This window comes from Apium graveolens, chromosome 10 (assembly GCF_009905375.1).
Source record: "Apium graveolens cultivar Ventura chromosome 10, ASM990537v1, whole genome shotgun sequence".
Lineage (NCBI taxonomy): Eukaryota > Viridiplantae > Streptophyta > Magnoliopsida > Apiales > Apiaceae > Apium > Apium graveolens.
In genome coordinates this window covers 11106231-11128113 of record NC_133656.1, presented here as the reverse complement: position 1 = coordinate 11128113, position 21883 = coordinate 11106231, and positions in this window count along the sequence as shown.

Below are 21883 nucleotides of genomic sequence, written 5' to 3'. Positions count from 1 at the left end.
GATGAGTCCCAATGAGGATATAAATCCTTGAAGATTATCCCACAAGGGACCTGATAGGATAAGGAATCAGTATCCTACTTCCTAGGACTCCAAAGTTCATTCTAATTCTAAAACTTGCCCACCAAGTCTCCTAACTCGAGTCAAGGACTCCCAACATCTATATAAGGGGCCTCACCCCAAAAATCAGAACTACGTTTTGTATTAACCCTCGATTAAGGACATATAGGCCACTACGTCCTTGGTGTGCCCTCGCCGCCATAGCCCTGAGGGCATCATCAAGAACTACGTTTTTTGATTTGATCCTTGGCAATCAGCAAGGTACGTAAGCATCTTGTTAAGGCAGATCGAGTCACGAAACACAAGAGCAGTCAAATCGAGCCTCGAAGCTCACGTTCCTTAGTAATAAATATAGCAGTTATATACCTTAGTTTTTAATCCATAACAACTATGTTGACTAAGTGGATTTATATATGTGATATGAGTGAAAAAAATTGGTAAAATGGTGGGTAAATTAATAAGAGTGTAAGATATTTTAGAACTAATAAAAAATTGGCATTCTCTCTTAGAAGATAATAATAAATGATGTACACTCAGAAAAATATCATGATAAAAAAATAATTTTTTCAAAATGAGGGTGTTAAAATGAATATTGTCTAATTTAATAAAACTTTCAACAGTAATTTCATTATTTTAGCAATATACTTAATAAAAAATAACGAAATACACTACATTTAATATATTTTTTATATTATATTAAATTTTAGTATTTTATTTTTCTATATCACTACACGATCAATCCAAATCATTATTCTAAAACTCGAATGTTTTAGCCAATATATCGACCGAGTCCACATAATTGAACTTATTCACGAGCTGATTTTTCATTAGTCGAAGAAAACCCGATTTTAAGTCTAACTCGGGTAAAACTCGTATCTACTCAGATTACATATTAAGAAGTCTAAAAATGAATATAAGATAAAAAAAATATCGGAACAACACAATTACCTAATTATTTAAGAGTCTTACAAAATTTACTCACTCATCCCGCTGTGTAATCTATATATGCCCGATTTTGTACAAAATTAACATTTTTACCTCCGCAATGAATTATATTTAATATTTTTTCTGTTAGTTAGGAGTATGTATATAATAATTATAACAATAAGAGTAATATATATTGTTTTGGTTGGTTTCATCTTTAAAAGTAACTAGTTTAAATATCGTACGATGCACGGGTTCCGTTAATATTTATATAAATTTTTAATTTGTTATCCAATCATATATTCATTTTAATATATTCATATGAATTTATAATAATTATAGATTTTTAATAAAATTAATAAAAGATTAATGAAGGAGTTGTGATCGTAGTTTAGTAAGATAAGTTTTGGTCATAGTTTAGGGGGATAAGGAGACTATATCTAGTAATTCAACAATTTAGTAGTTTAGCATGTGTGTAACACTATTATTTTATTTTATTTTCTAAATACACTATTTATTTTTATTTTTAATAAACAATATAAGGGGATAACCGTTGAATCGAAATATACTCATTCCGCTTATAGTAAATATTTTAAGACAAAAATGGGCCTGAAATTGAGCTCATATACTCCCCTCTTTCCATACAAATTTAATGGCATTATATCGACCCAGTAATTGCTTCATAGTTTTAATATTTTTAGAGTTCATGATGAATTTTATTTTATTTTAGCTTCAAAGAATATTGTTTTGTTTTTTCACGGTGTCATTATATCGACCAAGATGTCATTAATTAATTTTTAGTCGAGTTCAATATTATAATTTTTAAATAGCGTCAGTAAAATTTATTATTTTATTTTATCCCGATTTAGAAAATTCAACTAAATATGTACTTAGTTTTTTTATAGCCTCTATCAATAGTATAATTTTGTTCAAACCTAGATGGATAGTGTATATAATTTTAATTTTTTTTGTTTCGATGTTATTATACCTACTGACGAATTATCTTTTGATTTTAGTTTTGTTTTCAACATGTTCAATAATATAATTTTTCTGCACAGGTGAATAATATATAATGTTTTATTTTCAGCAAAAGCATTATGTTGATTTAATTCTATTTGTACTTACGTAAATATATTATAAATATTAATATATTAATCAGATTTTTATGTGTTAAATTATAAAATTTAGATGATAACCTTAATATAGAAGATTAAACAACTATCAACAAATTTTTTAATATTTTGTATTTAATATAATAGTATGGATAGTATATATTTTTGAGCTATTTTTATATTTAATTAAAATGTATTTATCCACTAAGTATACATATATAAAATAATACGTATTTATTTTATGGTTTGACTTTTTAAAATATGTATTTGTTACATAAATAATAAAATTAAATAATAACCCCGACTACCGCACATATTGATTAAATACCAAAATATTGATTTTTCGTTTAGGTTAAATTTATAATATGTGTTAATATAAAATAATAATAATAATTCTTAGAATTTTTAATTAATAAGTTTAAAATGGGGTGAGAAGTTGTTTATCAGAAAGAAGGAGTTTGCTTTATTTTTTTGAACTCGTTGAATAAAGACTGTGTACTTGGAAATAGTCTTGTCGTTCATTTGTGTGTTTTGCGTACTTGTGCATGTCTCTAATTTTTTGTATTCTTTTTAATATATATTTTTTAATATTTTGGAAAGTATTAGAATTTTTTTTGGAAGGTGTTAACCAACAAACTAAACGAAACCATGTTTTGCTGATAATAGTATAGTATAGGGGTGAGAAGTTGTTTGTCAAAAAGAGGGAGTTTGCTTTATTTTTTTAAACTCATTGAATAAAGACGTGTGTACTTGGGAATTGTCATGTCGTCCATGGTTTGCGTACTTGTGCATGTGTCTTATTTTTTTATTCTTTTAAGATATATTTTTTAATATTTTGGAAAGTGTTGAAAATTTTGTTGGAAGGTGTTAACCAACAAATTAAACGAAACAATATTTTACTTATAATAGTATAATATAGATATGTAATTTTATATATGAGACATATCTATACCAAGGGAATCTCCACTCACATTTTTATATGCCCTATTACTTCATTTCTTACACCATATATGAAGTTATTGGGTCGATGCATTGCCAATTCTTTACACATAAAGGAAAGTATTGTGCAACTCTAAATTTGGAGTTACACTGGAGATATGAAGTATCATGAATGTCCAACTATTTATGCATTTTAAAATTATTTAATTATTGTAAATAGTGATAGAGTAGATTTAGAGTAAAATTGGAAAGAATGATCGAAGATGAAATAGTAACATAAGTAAAAAAAGTGAAATTTTAAGATAAATTTATTGTAAAATAGAAGAATGCTTGAATATGACCTAATGAATTAGTTTTTAAACCTAAGTTTTTAATATATTTGAATAAAACAGAATTATGTTTTTTGAAAACAAATCCAAAAAGGTATAAAAATGTTTAATTTTATAAAATATATTTATCATAACAATTACAACATAACTGATATATATATATATAATTAATATGCGTGTGTGGTGTGTGTCTAACTACAAAAAAAATAAATTCTAGCTATATAATTGTATAAACTGTCATTTTATTTTACTCAAAAGTTAAAATTAAAAAGAAAAGAGAAAATATAATTTTTTTAACAAAACTGTTAAAATAAAATTAAGATTCATTATAGAACCATGATCTGAAGATAAAATTCAGTAACGAGCTCGATTCTTAATACCAACATAATTTCAATACATTTTTTGCTTAAGTAACTACTTGGGGGTATTTTTAAAATTTTAGAATAAAACTACCAAAAGTAAAAAAGCGGAGTCACAAAAATAATATAAACCAATATTTTATTTCCTCAAATGTTAAAGTTACAAAAATGGAATTTGATAAAATGAGAGGATATGACTTGTCTAATAAGAATTTTAATTTGCACTCAAAAAGTTATGTATCATGATGGTAGTTACAAAAAATTTGTGAGTCGGAGGTAATGGGTTCGATTCCTATTGAATACACAAGTTTTATTTATTTTTAACATAAATTGTGTAAGAATGACACTTTTACAATTTCTCTACATAAAAGGGCAAAATCGTGGATTTCACAAATTTAAAATGGCTCTTGGAGATGGCCTAATGATTTAGTTTTTATAGATAACTTTTTAATATATATAATTTTTTTATCCGAGTACTCATTTTAAGTACTCCCGAATTAAACCGGATATTTCTTACTCAATAAGCATACAAATCAAACTAAATAAAACGGAATTATGATTTTTTAAAAATAAATCCAAAAAAGTATAAAAAGTATTTAATTTTATAAAATATATATAGCTTAGCAATTACAATATAATTGATATATGTGTGTGTGCGTGTGTTTTTATGTGTGTCTGACTACAAAATTTACATTACAGCTCTATAATTATACAAACTGTCATTTTATTTACTCAAAAGTTTAAATTAAAAAAGGAGAAATATATATTTTTAATAAAAATTTAAAAAAAAATCAAAATTCATTATAGCGTCATAGTTCTAAGATAAAATTCAGTTACAAGTTCGATTCTTGATACCAACACAATTTCAAAACATTTTTTTGCTTATAACAAAGTGGTGGTATTTCTGAAATTTTAGAATAAAATTAAAAAAAATAAAAAAAGCGGAGTCACATAAATATTATAAACTAACATTTTATCCACTCAAAAGTTAAAGTAATACAAATATAATTTGATGAAAGGAGAGAACGTGGCTTATCTAATAAGAATTTTAATTTGCACTCAAAAATTTATGTAACATGGCGGTAATGACATGAAATTTTTGAGTAAAAAGTAAGGGGTTCGATTTTCGTTCATAGTGTGTTCAGCAAGATTGAAGTTGTACGTATAACTCAACAATATTAGTTTGGATAACTCAACATAGAACAAGGACTTTGAAATAATCTATATTCCACTAGAATCAGTACAGATTGTTTATTGGGCATATACACAAAGGTTTTGTATGCTACAGTGAAGAAGACGTCAACATTGATCCGGTGATCCGTATGAAGTTTATTAATATGTTCAGGCATCGGAGGAATAGGGTTGGAGTCATTCAAAGCAGTTATCAGGATTAGTGTGAAGACCTCAAGGATTCCCAGTGAAGTTGGTTATATTTGGTAGAAGACTTAACAGTGGTGTGTGCGGGTATAATACGAAGGCCTGAGAGCGGAACTAGTCGTCTGTGAACCAGACCCTTGCACTAGATGTCAGTGATCTGTGAAGGGAAATGGAGTATTTTTTTTAGAAATACTGTTAAGTGGTTTTTGTACTCGAGAGGATTGAAAATATTTTGAGGTCAAAATCTCAGAGATTAGAAGACTTGAAGATACAAAGGACTACAGCCCGAGAATTTACGGGATTTATTTTAATCAATGATTGATTTTTATTAAATGAATAAATAGAAATCAATTTATTTAATTTTACATCAACAATTGATTTTTAAATAAATAAATTAATATTTGATTTTAATAAAATAAAAAAATGAAATCAAAATCATTTTATTTATTTATTTAATATCAAATGTTTAATTATTTTTATCCTGAAAATTCCAGCCAGATTTCTTTGCATGCATGCACAGTCTTGGTTTATTCGGATTTAAAAATAACTGAAGAGTATAAAAGCTTTGCAAAATTAAAGAAATGGCAGTATTTTCCTCCCTGTTTCTCTCACGCGTGGATACACATTCGGGCATTTTTGTTTGGAAAGAAAAACAACGCTTGTGGACTACTCTGTACTACCTTGAATGTGTGGCGCCCTCCAAACCCGGGTCAGAAGTTTGGGGTCCACACACACACACCTTATTTATAACCTACTTATAACAATAATAATGATAATAATATGCAGTGACCCTACTTACCAACCACCATGGACCGCAACAGGTTAAAGTATGCACACAAGCCAAACACACTATTATATTACAAAATGTTCAAATCCCAAATATTCCAACTCAAAACTGAGTACTAAACATTATTACAAACTTTTACAGACTTAAATTATCCTAAAGGAAGCGTACTAGCTCAGCTCAATCAACCTGAACACCTAGATCTCGCACTGAACACCTAGCTCCCTGTTCTTAACTGGAAAAGAACAGAAACAATGTCGCACAAATGAGCTAACTAGCTCAGCAAGTCACAATGACAAAACTGAGAATAATGATCATCAGGTGAACATGGTTATGATATCAAGTGAACAATGGATTATGATTTAGAATTGGATATTATATTTTCATGTTAAAAACCAAGGTTAGGCTGCTGATCAGTCACGCACTAACCCCGAGCAAAGCAAACATCACTGCTCTAAATACTGGATCCAACGCACACATTGGCCTAACTTGACCATTATATGGTCTGACCACGAATCTGGTCCACAATTTTATAAAAACAATCCAATTCTAACATAATAACAAAATAAGCAATAATAAACAATAACCAGAATCATTAACAACATTTGATATTCCATAACGAAATGGTTTTAATCTGCATAAGGATCAAAAGAGCATTTTCAAAGTTTGGATGCTAGGTAATGAAAGAATTGGATAACAATGAATCAATGTTTCAGGGTTTCAGGGTTTCAAGGGTTTGCTCTTTTAAAGCATAAAATACAATGGTTTGAATGTGTAAGCAATCTGGTTCAGTGTTTGATATTTAGTTTGTATGTATTTGTGGAGTAATATCGTATAGTTGAGGTTCATTTTTGGGTATACAACAATCGATGGTCTAAAAGAATCAGGTTTACGGCTCAAGATCAATAATTGGAATCAAGGTTTAGGGTTCAGTGCTTCCAAGCACTTGCAATATAAAACAGGAATATCAATCACATAATATCTCGAGAAAGTTCAGAACACTTGCCTGGTATTAGCTTACTACACTGCACTCGCTTCCAATCACAATCGTCTTACTCCTCAACTACCTGTTTCCCTTTCCTACGTCTTGCTTCTTCTGCTCACATATCATAAGCATCTATCAATATTTAACTCATAGGATTCTATTCAACACATACTTCTATCTACCCTTCGTTTCACCCAAATCCGAATATCGGATTGAAAGTTACGCAATAAACCAGTAAACATCGAATATACAGACCGACAGTCAACCAACAAGTCACATATAACACATAACACATCACATAATCAATGATATAACATTTATAAATAAGTCTCGGGTCATAAACAGGCCTTCAGGTATTTATAATGATTTTTAAAACATTTTTCGGAAATAAAACGGGTCGTTTGATCAATTTCGGGGTAATAAACAGAATTCGGTTGGCCAATTCTGGCTCCGAAACAATTTTATAATAATTATCGAGCCTTGGAAATAATTTAGAATAATATTTTAAAGCTCGAAACTATTTTTCAGAATTTTTAAATCATTTTTAAATAATTAAATCTAATTAAATAATTAATTAAAATCAATTAATAATTAATTAAATCAATTAATCAATTAATTTTCGAATTAATTGACCAATTAATCAATTAAAAATTAACTGAGATTAATTAACTAATTAATTCAGATTTATTTTTGAATTAAAAATAATTTCCAGAATTAAAATAATATTTTTTGGAATTTTCAGAAATTAAAAACGAATTTTTATAATAAAAATAAATAGGAAATATGATTTTTAAATATTTTTAAAACAGGAATCCAACTTTTGCAAACTCTGGAAAGTTCAGGGACTGAACTGCATCGTTTTCAAAAGTTGGGGTACTAAACTGCAATTTTCCAGCCCTTCGCCAGAAAACAGTCGGGTTCGCCGGAGAACTCAACTCCGGCATCCTTCCACCACCACAAACTCCAGATTTAATCTACAATTTACCAGGAATCTAACCATACCATCAAATCAACCTAACAATCCCTGAGTTGGCCGGAATTTGGCCGAGAAGTTCGACACAACTTCCTTCTCTACAGACCTTGTTGATTCATGAAACTTGTACGACTGGATTGCAAATTTCACAGAGAACACAACCCACTATACCACAACATCAATTTATTCCAAAATAATAAACCCCCAAATTTCAATTAAGAACATTCATACGGGTTATAAACCCTAATTTTAAAATTCGAAAATCAAACTCAAATTTGAACATGTTATTGAACTCCAAATCAGACGTATAATATATCAAAATAATCAGGAAAACAAGCTCTACAACATGCAATCATCAAATCATACAAACAATCATCTGAACAAAAATTCATATTTTTAATAAAATTAATTCGAAAATAAATAAAAATATAGAAAAATACCCTTGATTTATGGAGTAAAACGAAGCTCAGGATCTGGTAGAACACTTCAAAACCTTTGGATTGAGTACTCAAGCTTTGAAAACAGAGATCGGTAACGCCTTCGTTTTGCTGTTTGATTCTTAGAACAGTTTATCTAATTAGGGTTTTTCTCTGGAAAATTTTATAATTACTATCTACAAATGATTTTGATACGAAATAAAATACGGGAAAAGGCTATTTATAATTACGGAAAATTAGTATCCCGTTGGATCATTCCGGATATAAAACGGTACGTTTATTTATAAAAACTGATCCAAACTGGTATCGGTTTTCGGGACAGTTATCCAAATCAGTATAATTTGTACTGCGGTCTTGGTCTCAGCGCCTGGTTACACGTACTACGAGGTGATAATTGTGATAGTTTAATGAAAAGCTCCCGTTTATCGAAAAAACGAGTTTTATTGATTTACCGAAAAGAATATTGTATCGAAAATGTTGCGCCGGGATCCGCGCAGAACAAACCGTACGCCGGATCGAAAAAGTCGAAACATGGAATATGCTCAAAATATTACAATTAGGTTAGGAAGGAGTTCTCGGAAGAGTTTCGGGTTCCAAAAACGTAACAACGGATAACGTCGGTTGGTTCCCGTTTTTATAAAATAGATTTTAAATACTCGGAAAAAGATTTTATAAATTTCATATGATACTTATAAATCCATAAATCAACATAAAAATAATTAGGAAGATATGACAATTATCTATATTTTATTTTGGACATATAAAAATTAAAATACTCAATTAATAATATTTTTATACATCCAAACACATTTAACACTTAACAATTAATTCACATAATAGATACTGAACACATATATTAATCATTTATTAATAACATAATTACACGATATATCCCTGATATTACATCCTCCCCCCTTAAAAGGATTCTGTCCTCAAAATCTCCTAAGATAACAAATGAGGATACTTTTCTCTCATATCACTTTCTAACTCCCAGGTTGACTCTTCAACCTTTGGGTTTCTCCACAATACTCTTACTAGCTTTACCACTTTATTTGTAATAACCCCAATTTTGGAGAAATTTTGAAACCCTTATGAATAGTGTTTTTGCTGAACGAGAAAACTTTTCATGCCACACTATGTAGGGGTTCTGTTATTAATCTTATGGGATATTATTAGTACTCTATGTGGTATATAAGTGTATGTAAAGATCGTCAGAATCCAATTCCGAACACTTTGATTTTTCCCGGAAATCCACAAGATACGGAGAGAATTGAGTATAAGGTAACAGGATAAAAAGGATTTAAATTAAAGGATTATAAGAGAGGATCATAGAAGGAATACAATATATTGAGAAAGGTTAAGGGAACCTAAGTAATAAGATCTCGGGTATGATCCCTCAAACGATAAACGAGAACGAAAGATAAGCGAACCGTAAAACAAATAAGTGACCAAGAGACAAGCTTGTACAAGAAGCCAGGGACTGTGACATCATCAAACCACAAGGTGTGGACAAGTGGTAGCATTATGACATGTGCAAGGTGACATAGGCATGACAAAAAAGGAAGGAGATGTGGTGACTTTTTAACCACAAAAAATCAAGGGCAACTAGGTAATTTACTAAATCAAACACAAAAACAAGCCAACCAAGCCAAGCAAAATCATTTTTCATCAAAATCAAAAAGCAACCAAGGCATGGTTCATCTTTGCTCTCGGCTTTTTACTATTCAAAAGAGCAAGAAATTCAAAATCAAAGATCCAAGCTTCCTAAATTGGTGAGTTAATTCCCTAATCATCTTCATGCTTAGTTAGGGCTATATCATGAGTTTAAGCCATCAATTCCTTCTCCATCTTCTCCATTTAATCAAAGAAGAAGACTATGAATAGTGTTTTCAAGTTTTTAACTTGAAGTTTTTCTTGTTTTCTTGAAGATCCAAGCATTCTTAAGACTTCTCAAAGCTTCTTAAGGCTCCTAGCTCCTCCCACCACTTCAAGGAAGGTATACCATCTCCAAACCCTAGATTCCTATATATTATAAGATGATTTTAATTAGTAGGATGATATTGTAGCTTTTTGTTGTGATTAGAGTTTGGGATTTGAAATGGTAGTGAAATGGAATGGTAAATGTTGTGGTTTTGATTAAAAGAACTTAAGTATGATTAAAGTTAAGTTTAGGCATAAGTATGAATGATTAAATTGAATTGGTTGGGGTTGTTATGATGTGATAAGGATGGATGTTGGTTGTATGTTGGATTTGAGGTTGATTTGGGATGGTTTTGAATGGTTTAAAACATTGGAAATCGCGTAAACATAGCTGTCGTAACGTCTGATTTTCTTTGGACTGTTTTTGTGCATAGCATTAGGACCCGAGAACCCCCTGCTAGATTATGACCACTACCATGTTTAGATAGCTCATGTTACGAGCTTCATTTTGATATGTAGTTCGTTCGATTCCGATGCACGGTTTAGGAGAAACGACCGTTTCAAGTAACGGCGTTTCGCGAACGAAACTTTTCCCCTCGCCTTACTTTGAAACATAGGTTAAAGACCAAAAAGGGTTAATTAATGTATGAAACATTTATGGTAAGTGTGTTAGGCAGTTGGTAAGACACTCGTGAAGGAATCGCTTTAAAACTCGTAAAGGTTAAATTATTAAAAATGGTGGAGCCGAGGGTACCCGAGTGACTTAAGCGAATCAGTGAGCGCAAAACAAGCGTTAGAGTCTAAGTTAGTTAAAGTATAGATTTAAAAGTGATTTTGGTTTAATTCCAACTTACTTGTTGTTTATAGGTTACCAGACTCGTCCCGAGCCTTTTATCACCCCAAGTCGCTCAGGCAAGTTTTCTACCCGTTATAACTGTTGTTGTGATGAATATATGTATTTGCATTATCTTGCGATAGATGCATGTTGGTTAATTAGCAAATGTTGCAATATATTGAAGCATGCTGCTATGGTATATATATGCATGCCTGTTTCGTATTCTTTCCATATATATCTGTTGTTTCAGTTGATAATACCTATGCTAGAGGATAGCGGTAATTTGCATATACCCTTAGTACAGGGACCCAAGGGTGAAAATATTTTCTAAAACCGGGAGTCGAGGATCCCGAGTAGATTTTGTATATATGGATATAAATATATATATATACTTATATATATATGGTCATAGTTTTCAAAACTATTAATCGAATAAGGTTTATTCGATAACTTTAACTTTATTTTATTGTTGAATATTATTTCGAATATTATTCGAAGGCGTATGACTCCTTTATATTAAATGAATATTATTTTGAATATTCATTCGAGGACTTATGACTCCTTTTATTTTATTAAATGAATATTATTTTGAATATTCATTCGAGGACTTATGACTCCTTTTATTTTATTATCTGAATATTATTTGAATATTCATTCGAGGGCTTATGACTCAGTTTATATTGTTTAATGAATATTTTTGAATATTCATTTGAGGATCTATGACTCCGATTATTTGCTGAGATTTGTTCTTTATTTTATTAAAGAATAAGGTGTAAATAATCAAACTTATTTTCGATTATTCAAATAAAGATATTACTTTCGTATAAGTATATCTTTGATTATTTGCTATTCATTTCAAGTATAAGTTTTAATACTTCTACTTCAATTATTTTATAAAGATTATTCTTTATGGGAATATTATTTAAATAATAATATTCAGACATTTTCTAAATATTCTGGGGACTGATTTACTTCATTAAATCAGCTTCACTCCAAACATTCTTAAAAATGTTTTGCGAGTCTTCAAAATGATTTTTTTAAAAGTTAGAGCGGATCCCAAAACTCATTTTTTTAAGATCCTCCTTTCGAAGGGGATTTAAATACTCGCTCAAAACCTGAGGGATCCGGCTCTGTGGTGTGTTTTATATTCGCAACAAGGTTGCTGTTTTGATAAATGAATTGATTACTTACCCAACACTCGGGAAGTAAAATTCTTGGAACAAGTTAATCCATTAACAGACATCGCCTGGGAAATATCGGTGAGTTCTCCTTTCCAAATAGATACGACTTCTTGGTGGAGCCATATCAACAAGTTTCTACTTGGGGAAAGTGGGGACGAGCTTTACGTTTCAGAGTCATGGATTTCATCTGAACTAGGAGTGGCGTAAGTGGCCGAGTAGCGCCGGCCCGGCCTTATTATATTGGCCCAAATGGCCTGGAAGTTCCGCTAAGGCGGTCCATTCCTTAGGAGTTCAGTGTTCGGTTGACAAGTAAATCCGACAGGTTCTCCTCTACATGTAGAAAATGGTGGGGTTGCACTACTACGACTGATCATCGTAAGTGGTCTTCCTGGCGCGGCAAACTCCCGTAATGAGTTCATCATCCAATTGGATATTTCTGCAACACTACCCAGAGCACTTCGATAGAAAGGCTACAGTTGGGCGATTGTTGAGTGTTGGCAGGGTCAAGTTTTCAAAATGATGTTTGCATCAAATGAAGTATCTCGTAACTTCATTTTATTTTGATGATATTTTAAAGATTTAATCTATTCAAATCTTGTCTTATAATCTCATCTATGTGATGAACTTTTGAAATTAATTATAACTTGAACGGTGGTAGTTCAAGTAGTATTTGGAAAAGATATAAGTATATTGGAGTATTTGGTAACTTCATCTTTTAAACTTATATCTAATTAATAATTGTCTTATGTATGACAAAGATTTTCAGAAAAACGTTGAGACAAGGTTAGATATATGAGATCACCTTGCAACGATATTTTTTTTATACAGTTATACACTGGGACTTTGTGTATATTATGCATGGAAGAGGACTTCCAAGATTTTGAAAAGTATATATGTATATATATATATACTGAATATTTTGCGACTTCATCGCATTAAGATATCAACTTGGTTCATTTCTTTTGACCAAGACTTTCATGAGTACTAAGAGAAGGCTCATATACTATTAATCATTATACATATTATTTTGGTGGGCTTGCTGCTCACCCTTGCTTTCTTCTTTCATCACACAACAACAGATAGAAAGGATGAACAGGACCAAGCTCCCGATTCGCAAGCGATTAGGAGACGTTCCACAGTTTTCTAGAAGCATTGATGCCGCCGTAGCTGAGGTAGGAACTACCAATAGGCTAGGCTTTCAACTTCTAATGTATCAGATTTATGTATAATTATGAATTGTAATAATGGCAAAGAAATGTAAATTTATTCAGAAAACCTTTTAAGGTGTATTGGCAGATAATTGTGGAATAAAATGACTTGTGGTTATTTTTGGATGTTCATCTCTGAGACTATAACGTATGGTGTGTGTGTTTATTGTGGGGTCACAGTACAGAGTAGTTGAGTAAATATTAAGATTGGGTGTTATTAAGGGAAATGGAACTCGTGACAACCCGGATCCCCGACCCCGGATTTGGGGGTGTTACAGAAATGGTATCAGAGCTAAGCGTTATAAACCTCAGAGACGATGGGACGTTAAGATAATAAGTTCACTAAGATAATAAGAACTCTTGCCAAGTTCATAGTCGGGCTACCTAACGTAGTACTGACAGTTAAAACCCTTATGGGAACCCTTATAAATATCGTGATAGGAGCGTAGTTCGTTATCGTATATGGTAGCGGGACTCCGAACCCTGAGGTTGAGGAGAAACAGCGCGATGATGTTTTATTACTCATTGGAGATCAGATTATGGATCCGATAGAGCGTCCTAACGCAGGACCGGATGATGTTGATATTGAGGATGTAGCGGTTGAGGAGGTTGTCCTAGAAGGGATAGTTGTTGAGGAGGATCCCATGGAGGATCCTGACAAGATTGGATAAAGGACCACTGATGAATTGATGACCATGGTTAGGTCGACTACCAGAGGTAGGATTGGTCGGTCACTACCAGAGGTTTGTTCAAGTTTGTAAAGATAGTAGCCCCTTTAACGCGGCTTACTCATAAGACTGAGAAGTTCGAATAGGCAGAGAAATGCGAGAACAGCTTTTAAGAACTGAAGCAAAGGTTGGTGACGGCCCCTATGTTGGCGTTGCCGGAGGGAAAAAGGAGATTTTGTGATTTGTAAGTGACGCTTCACATAAGGAATTAGGGTGCTTCTTATATAGCACAGCAAGATAATCGCGTCTGCGTCAAGACAATTAAGGGAATTTAAAATTCGATATCCCCACTCATGAGCTTAGGCTCGTGGCAATAGTTTTACCCTAAAGATTGAAGGCACTACTTGTATGGAGAGAAGTGCGAGAATTACCTAAGCCATAAGTGCTCTAGTACATTTTCACGTAGAAAGAGCTCAACATATGCCAGAGGAGGCAGTTAGAGCTAATCAAGAATAATGATTGGGAGATTCTTTATCATTCGGGGAAAGCCAATATGGTGGCTGATGCCCTTAGTAAAAAGGAGAGACTCAAGATGATAATGTCTTTTGGAGAGTTTATAAGAGATTTTGAGAAAATGGAAATAGAAGTGAAGGTAACCGGAGCCGGTACCGAAAAGCTGTTTGAGATAGCAATACAGCCCGAATTATTGGAAAAGAACATATTGTGCCAGTAAAAGTGATGAATTAAGGCAGAGAGCCAACAAATAGATATGAGATTAATACCGAGAGAGATGATAAGGGAATAATGAGGTATTCCTATAGAATTTGGGTTCCAAATGTTTAAGAGCTTAAAGATGAAATCTTAGATGAAAGCTAGTTTGAGGAATAAGAGTTAGAGCAAACCCTGAACGTGATAGTCAGGGAGGTTGCCACCAAGACAAAAGGAACCCATAACATGATGAAGTGGAAAATGAGAATTTAAATTATGTAAGATGACCCCAATTATGGGGAGTAGGAAGAAATATTTAGACTGAGGAAACAAAAGTCGAGTAAGGAAAGGAGACCCGAGATGGTACCCCTATACGGCAATTCATGGACCTGTCTAAAGAGAACTTAGACTATTATCCCCAACCCTGAGGAGACAGTGGGAAATTCTTTCATGACCTTTAAGTCGCTAAGCTCTCAGAGTTCCAAGGAACAAGCTGACCCAATCGAGGCAAGAGCCTGGCTAAAGGAAATAGATGAATCATTTGAGATTCTAAATGATTGACGAACCACAAAAGACTGTTTTGTCACTTACCCTCCTAAGAGAGAGACCACCCGCTGGTGAAAGGCCAAGGAAGGCACGGAGCAAGAGATTATAATAAACTGATTTAAGTTCAGTCAATTGTTTTCAGGAAAGTACTTCCCAAGGTTATGGAGATAGTGTAAAAGCTTAAGAGCCAGAACAAAGGCAGACGAGTATGATGAATTATGAATCTAAAGTGTAAAAGTTGTCAAGATTCGTTTTGAGGACACGAATCCAGAATGACGGGATGTTTGAAATCAATGCTTATATTGTGATTGGTTTGTGAAATAATTATAAGAGAAAGGAAAATAAAAAGAAACTGAAGTGGAAAGGAATATAAAGGCAATAGAGTTTGAGGAATGATAAGGGAGTTGGGTATGAGGAAACCCTAAAGACTCATAGCAATAGAAATAGAAAAGTATGTAATCATCAGGATGATGATGATCTACTATGAGTTAAAATTGATGGTTGAAGGCATAAGAGATACATATATTGTACCCCCTTTAAGTTGGGAGGATTCGAGGAAACCTTGAAACAGTTCGAAGGATAAATAATGAGACGCGGATAGACTGAGGAGACAAGGAAGTAAGAAATTAGGAAAAATTGGATGAAGGAAGTGACCTTCAAGAATGTGAAGTGTAAGACCGGTGGCATGATACTCAGAAAGGGAGACGCCAGGTATGAAAGATATCCCAACATTGAGGTGACTGTTGAGATAAACAAGAAAAGTAAATAAGGAATTATTAAGAAGAAGTTCATGTTGAACATGACCAATATCTTCCAGAACATCCATGTTATCATTACCAAATCAGGAAAGAAAAGCGGATGACCATTGTTATCTTTTGGAGGCCATATGGATTGACCTCAATTTGAATAAGGATGCTATTATGAAGTGAGGTATAGACTATCAAGGTGGGGAATGTTGAATAAGATAATCTATCAAGGATATATGACTTGATTTATCCATGGAAGGATGCAGGTACCTTTTAAAGGTGGAATTAAGGATAGAACATTGGTAACTTAAAATGAATCCTAGGGGACTGCATAAAGGTTGGCATGTCACCCTTAATAGGGACAGTATGAGTTTTGACAGTATGATTGGGAAAGGGTTAAGGTAACAACAACCTTTAAGAATCAGTGGAGAAATTTTTCAGAAGTATATAGACAATGGTTCTACTATTAGTAAATGGTATTGTGATATGCCCTGTATCTAGGGAATACAGGAGGAACGATTGAAGGATAACCTTAGAGGTTTTATAAGGAAAAAGGTAATATTCAAAATTCTCAAGAATAGAAATGTGGATAAAGGAAATATGACGTAATTATAATGATGCCAAGTGGGGCACGTGTTGAACCACGAGAAAGTATGAATCGAACCAGTAAAGGTCGAAATTGTTCAGGGCAATTAGGGCCCAGGATAAAAGATGTTCTAAGTATGATTGAGAGTCAGTCTTGACAGTGATTAGCCTCTAAAGACTGAGGCAATAACTTATGGAAAAATGGTGATTTTTTTTTACTCATTAGATTTTAATGAAAACCTCTTCACATTAGCTGTGATGGAAATGAGGTAGAAAATTTAGTTGAAGGTGGTTAAAAGACATTGATTATAAGGAACTATTACTATCAGGAAAGGCCAAAGAGGTGGCCGACACTTTAACGGTAAAAGGATAATTGTAGGCGCTTGTGCCAAAGAATACAGTGATGATGGTTAAAGCTGTGAAGGTTGTATTATGGTTTAGAAGATTGACATTCCTTCTGATGACTGTGCAATACCCAACCGTAATAGTAGTTGGTAAAGGTTTAATTCGTGTAATCGCCATGAACGGGCTATCTATCTCATAAGGTACTATCTTGAGAATAAGCCAGGACCATGTTTCCAAAAGGACTAGACGAACCTTTGAGTTAAGTCTTCTATTTAAGGCATATGATTAAAAATGGTATTAACCTGCTATCGTTGCTTTGATTGAAACTCTTCTGCAATTTTATCTGCTTCATGTCATGAAAGTACGTCAGAGTTTGGAGTGTTCTTCATGAATTGTGATTGGTGGTTATGTTAACTCCTTAGAAGAATTTGATACGACATGTATAGACTCCGTATGGTTAGATATTAAGATTTTATGGAAAAATGAATGACGACAGTAGGTCAGTGGTGGACCATAGTAAGGCAGCAATGATTCTGCGAGTATTGAGCTGATTACAACCGTGAGAGTTGTATTGGAATGGGTGTTGAGATTGAGTACCACTAATCGGGTCGTGGTAGTGTATAAGTTATCATTGATAGACTAATTAAGTAGAGTATCTACCTAGTGAATAATTATTCTTTCTTATCAATAGAGATTCGTATTATTATACGAGGAAGGTTGCGGTGCAAGCATAGAATTCTAGTAACGATGATGTATAGAATGAGATCCCAGATTCGATTTTTGATGTCGAGGGAGTTTCAAAGGTGATTATGTATAAGCTCGAGGAAGAGTGTGGGTCCATAGAATGATGGACGGGATAGCGAAAATATTTAGGCATGGGAAATACGAGGCTATAATGCTTGATGCTGATATAAATACGTATATGTTTTGTTCTCCTATGACAAACCTCTATAGTTCAGAGGTAGGTTCCAAGCCAGATATTTTGTGGCAGTATATTTTTTTTCATATATACAATTCTCTTCAGTTCGTTCTTTTCTCTTCTTTTCATTTCATGTAAGCTGAGAAGAACAACCCTTCCAAAAGGGGAGGTATTGCCGAATGACTATCTATCTGTGTGATAGAAGCCGAGTAGGATACCAGCTATTGTTTAATTGCTTGTCAAGTACTAAAGGCTGGCCACCTTCTGTACTAACTATGCAATATAACAAGTGTTCATGATCATAGTGATCTCTCAACAAATTCCTTTACTTCTATTTGATTGATCAAATTTTGGAAAATAGAAACAACTGAAAAAGGAGTAATAAAGTGGTGGTAGTATGCGGAATGGGAACACATTCGTGATACTAAGGTTGACGTGGTTATTAAAAGGGTATAGAACGCTAACGAGCAAAAGTATAACTAGTATAATATTAGGAACGGAAGGTAGTAGCGATTACGAACTGGAAAAGAATGGGTATTGAGAAGCAGAATCTCTAATGCTAAAAGCAATAACGAGAGTCTGTGCAATAGACTTGAAAGAATTTGGAATGATCACTTAATTCGGATTGAGTTATCTTACGACAATAGATCATATGTCATTATCGAGATGTCGCCTTATGAGATCCTTGAGGGAAGACAATGTCGATCTCCCTTATGTTAGGATGAAGTTGTAGAGCGTAAGATGCTCGGACCCGCAGTAGTCCAAAGGACCAAGGATATGATAGATCTAATCAGAGGACGGCTGGTAGTAGCCCAAGATGGACATGATAAGTATGTTGATTTGACACGAAAGGATAAAGAGTATGAAATAGGGGACCTAGTAATGATATAGGTATCCCTTGGAAAGGATTGATGAGGTTCGGAAAGAAAGGAAAGCTAAGTCTACAATTTGTTGGACCCTTGGATATATTAAGACGTTTGGGAAGTTAGCATATGAGCTAGCCCTAACCCCGAACATGTAGCAGGTCGTAACGTGTTTCACGTATCAATGTTAAGGAAGTATAATTCAGATACCAGATAAATAGAGGCATATGAGCGCATAGATATGCAACCCGACGTAACCTATATGGAGCAACCAGGAAGGATTATAGAGTAAAAAGGAACAAGTGCTTAGGAGAAGGATTATCAAACTAGGCAGAGTTTGGTGGTAGAACCACAATGTGGGAAAATTGACTCGAGAGTTAGAAAGTGTAATGCTAAGCAAGTATCCCCATTTGTTTTCTATCTGATTCCGGGATGGAATCCTTTTAAGGAGGGGAGACTGTAATAACCCCAATTTTGGAGAAATTTTGAAACCCTTATGAATAGTGTTTTTGCTGAACGAGAAAACTTTTCATGCCACACTATGTAGGGGTTCTGTTATTAATCTTATGGGATATTATTAGTACTCTATGTGGTATATAAGTGTATGTAAAGATCGTCAGAATCCAATTCCGAACACTTTGATTTTTCCCGGAAATCCACAAGATACGGAGAGAATTGAGTATAAGGTAATAGGATAAAAAGGATTTAAATTAAAGGATTATAAGAGAGGATCATAGAAGGAATACAATATATTGAGAAAGGTTAAGGGAACCTAAGTAATAAGATCTCGGGTATGATCCCTCAAACAATAAACGAGAACGAAAGATAAGCGAACCGTAAAACAAATAAGTGACCAAGAGACAAGCTTGTACAAGAAGCCAGGGACTGTGACATCATCAAACCACAAGGTGTGGACAAGTGGGAGCATTATGACATGTGCAAGGTGACATAGGCATGACAAAAAAGGAAGGAGATGTGGTGACTTTTTAACCACACAAAATCAAGGGGAACTAGGTAATTTACTAAATCAAACACAAAAACAAGCCAACCAAGCCAAGCAAAATCATTTTTCATCAAAATCAAAAAGCAACCAAGGCATGGTTCATCTTTGCTCTCGGCTTTTTACTATTCAAAAGAGCAAGAAATTCAAAATCAAAGATCCAAGCTTCCTAAATTGGTGAGTTAATTCCCTAATCATCTTCATGCTTAGTTAGGGCTATATCATGAGTTTAAGCCATCAATTCCTTCTCCATCTTCTCCATTTAATCAAAGAAGAAGACTATGAATAGTGTTTTCAAGTTTTTAACTTGAAGTTTTTCTTGTTTTCTTGAAGATCCAAGCATTCTTAAGACTTCTCAAAGCTTCTTAAGGCTCCTAGCTCCTCCCACCACTTCAAGGAAGGTATACCATCTCCAAACCCTAGATTCCTATATATTATAAGATGATTTTAATTAGTAGGATGATATTGTAGCTTTTTGTTGTGATTAGAGTTTGGGATTTGAAATGGTAGTGAAATGGAATGGTAAATGTTGTGGTTTTGATTAAAAGAACTTAAGTATGATTAAAGTTAAGTTTAGGCATAAGTATGAATGATTAAATTGAATTGGTTGGGGTTGTTATGATGTGATAAGGATGGATGTTGGTTGTATGTTGGATTTGAGGTTGATTTGGGATGGTTTTGAATGGTTTAAAACATTGGAAATCGCGTAAACATAGCCGTCGTAACGTCCGATTTTCTTTGGACTGTTTTTGTGCATAGCATTAGGACCCGAGAACCCCCTGCTAGATTATGACCACTGCCATGTTTAGATAGCTCATGTTACGAGCTTCATTTTGATATGTAGTTCGTTCGATTCCGATGCACGGTTTAGGAGAAACGACCGTTTCAAGTAACGGCGTTTCGTGAACGAAACTTTTCCCCTCGCCTTACTTTGAAACATAGGTTAAAGACCAAAAAGGGTTAATTAATGTATGAAACATTTATGGTAAGTGTGTTAGGCAGTTGGTAAGACACTCGTGAAGGAATCGCTTTAAAACTCGTAAAGGTTAAATTATTAAAAATGGTGGAGCCGAGGGTACCCGAGTGACTTAAGCGAATCAGTGAGCGCAAAATAAGCGTTAGAGTCTAAGTTAGTTAAAGTATAGATTTACAAGTGATTTTGGTTTAATTCCAACTTACTTGTTGTTTATAGGTTACCAGAATCGTCCCGAGCCTTTTATCACCCCAAGTCGCTCAGGCAAGTTTTCTACCCGTTATAACTGTTGTTGTGATGAATATATGTATTTGCATTATCTTGCGATAGATGCATGTTGGTTAATTAGCAAATGTTGCAATATATTGAAGCATGCTGCTATGGTATATATATGCATGCCTGTTTCGTATTCTTTCCATATATATCTGTTGTTTCAGTTGATAATACTTATGCTAGAGGATAGCGGTAATTTGCATATACCCTTAGTACAGGGACCCAAGGGTGAAAATATTTTCTAAAACCGGGAGTCGAGGATCCCGAGTAGATTTTGTATATATGGATATAAATATATATATATATACTTATATATATATGGTCATAGTTTTCAAAACTATTAATCGAATAAGGTTTATTCGATAACTTTAACTTTATTTTATTATTGAATATTATTTCGAATATTATTCGAAGGCGTATGACTCCTTTATATTAAATGAATATTATTTTGAATATTCATTCGAGGACTTATGACTCCTTTTATTTTATTAAATGAATATTATTTTGAATATTCATTCGAGAACTTATGACTCCTTTTATTTTATTATCTGAATATTATTTGAATATTCATTCGAGGGCTTATGACTCAGTTTATATTGTTTAATGAATATTTTTGAATATTCATTTGAGGATCTATGACTCCGATTATTTGCTGAGATTTGTTCTTTATTTTATTAAAGAATAAGGTGTAAATAATCAAACTTATTTTCGATTATTCAAATAAAGATATTACTTTCGTATAAGTATATCTTTGATTATTTGCTATTCATTTCAAGTATAAGTTTTAATACTTCTACTTCAATTATTTTATAAAGATTATTCTTTATGGGAATATTA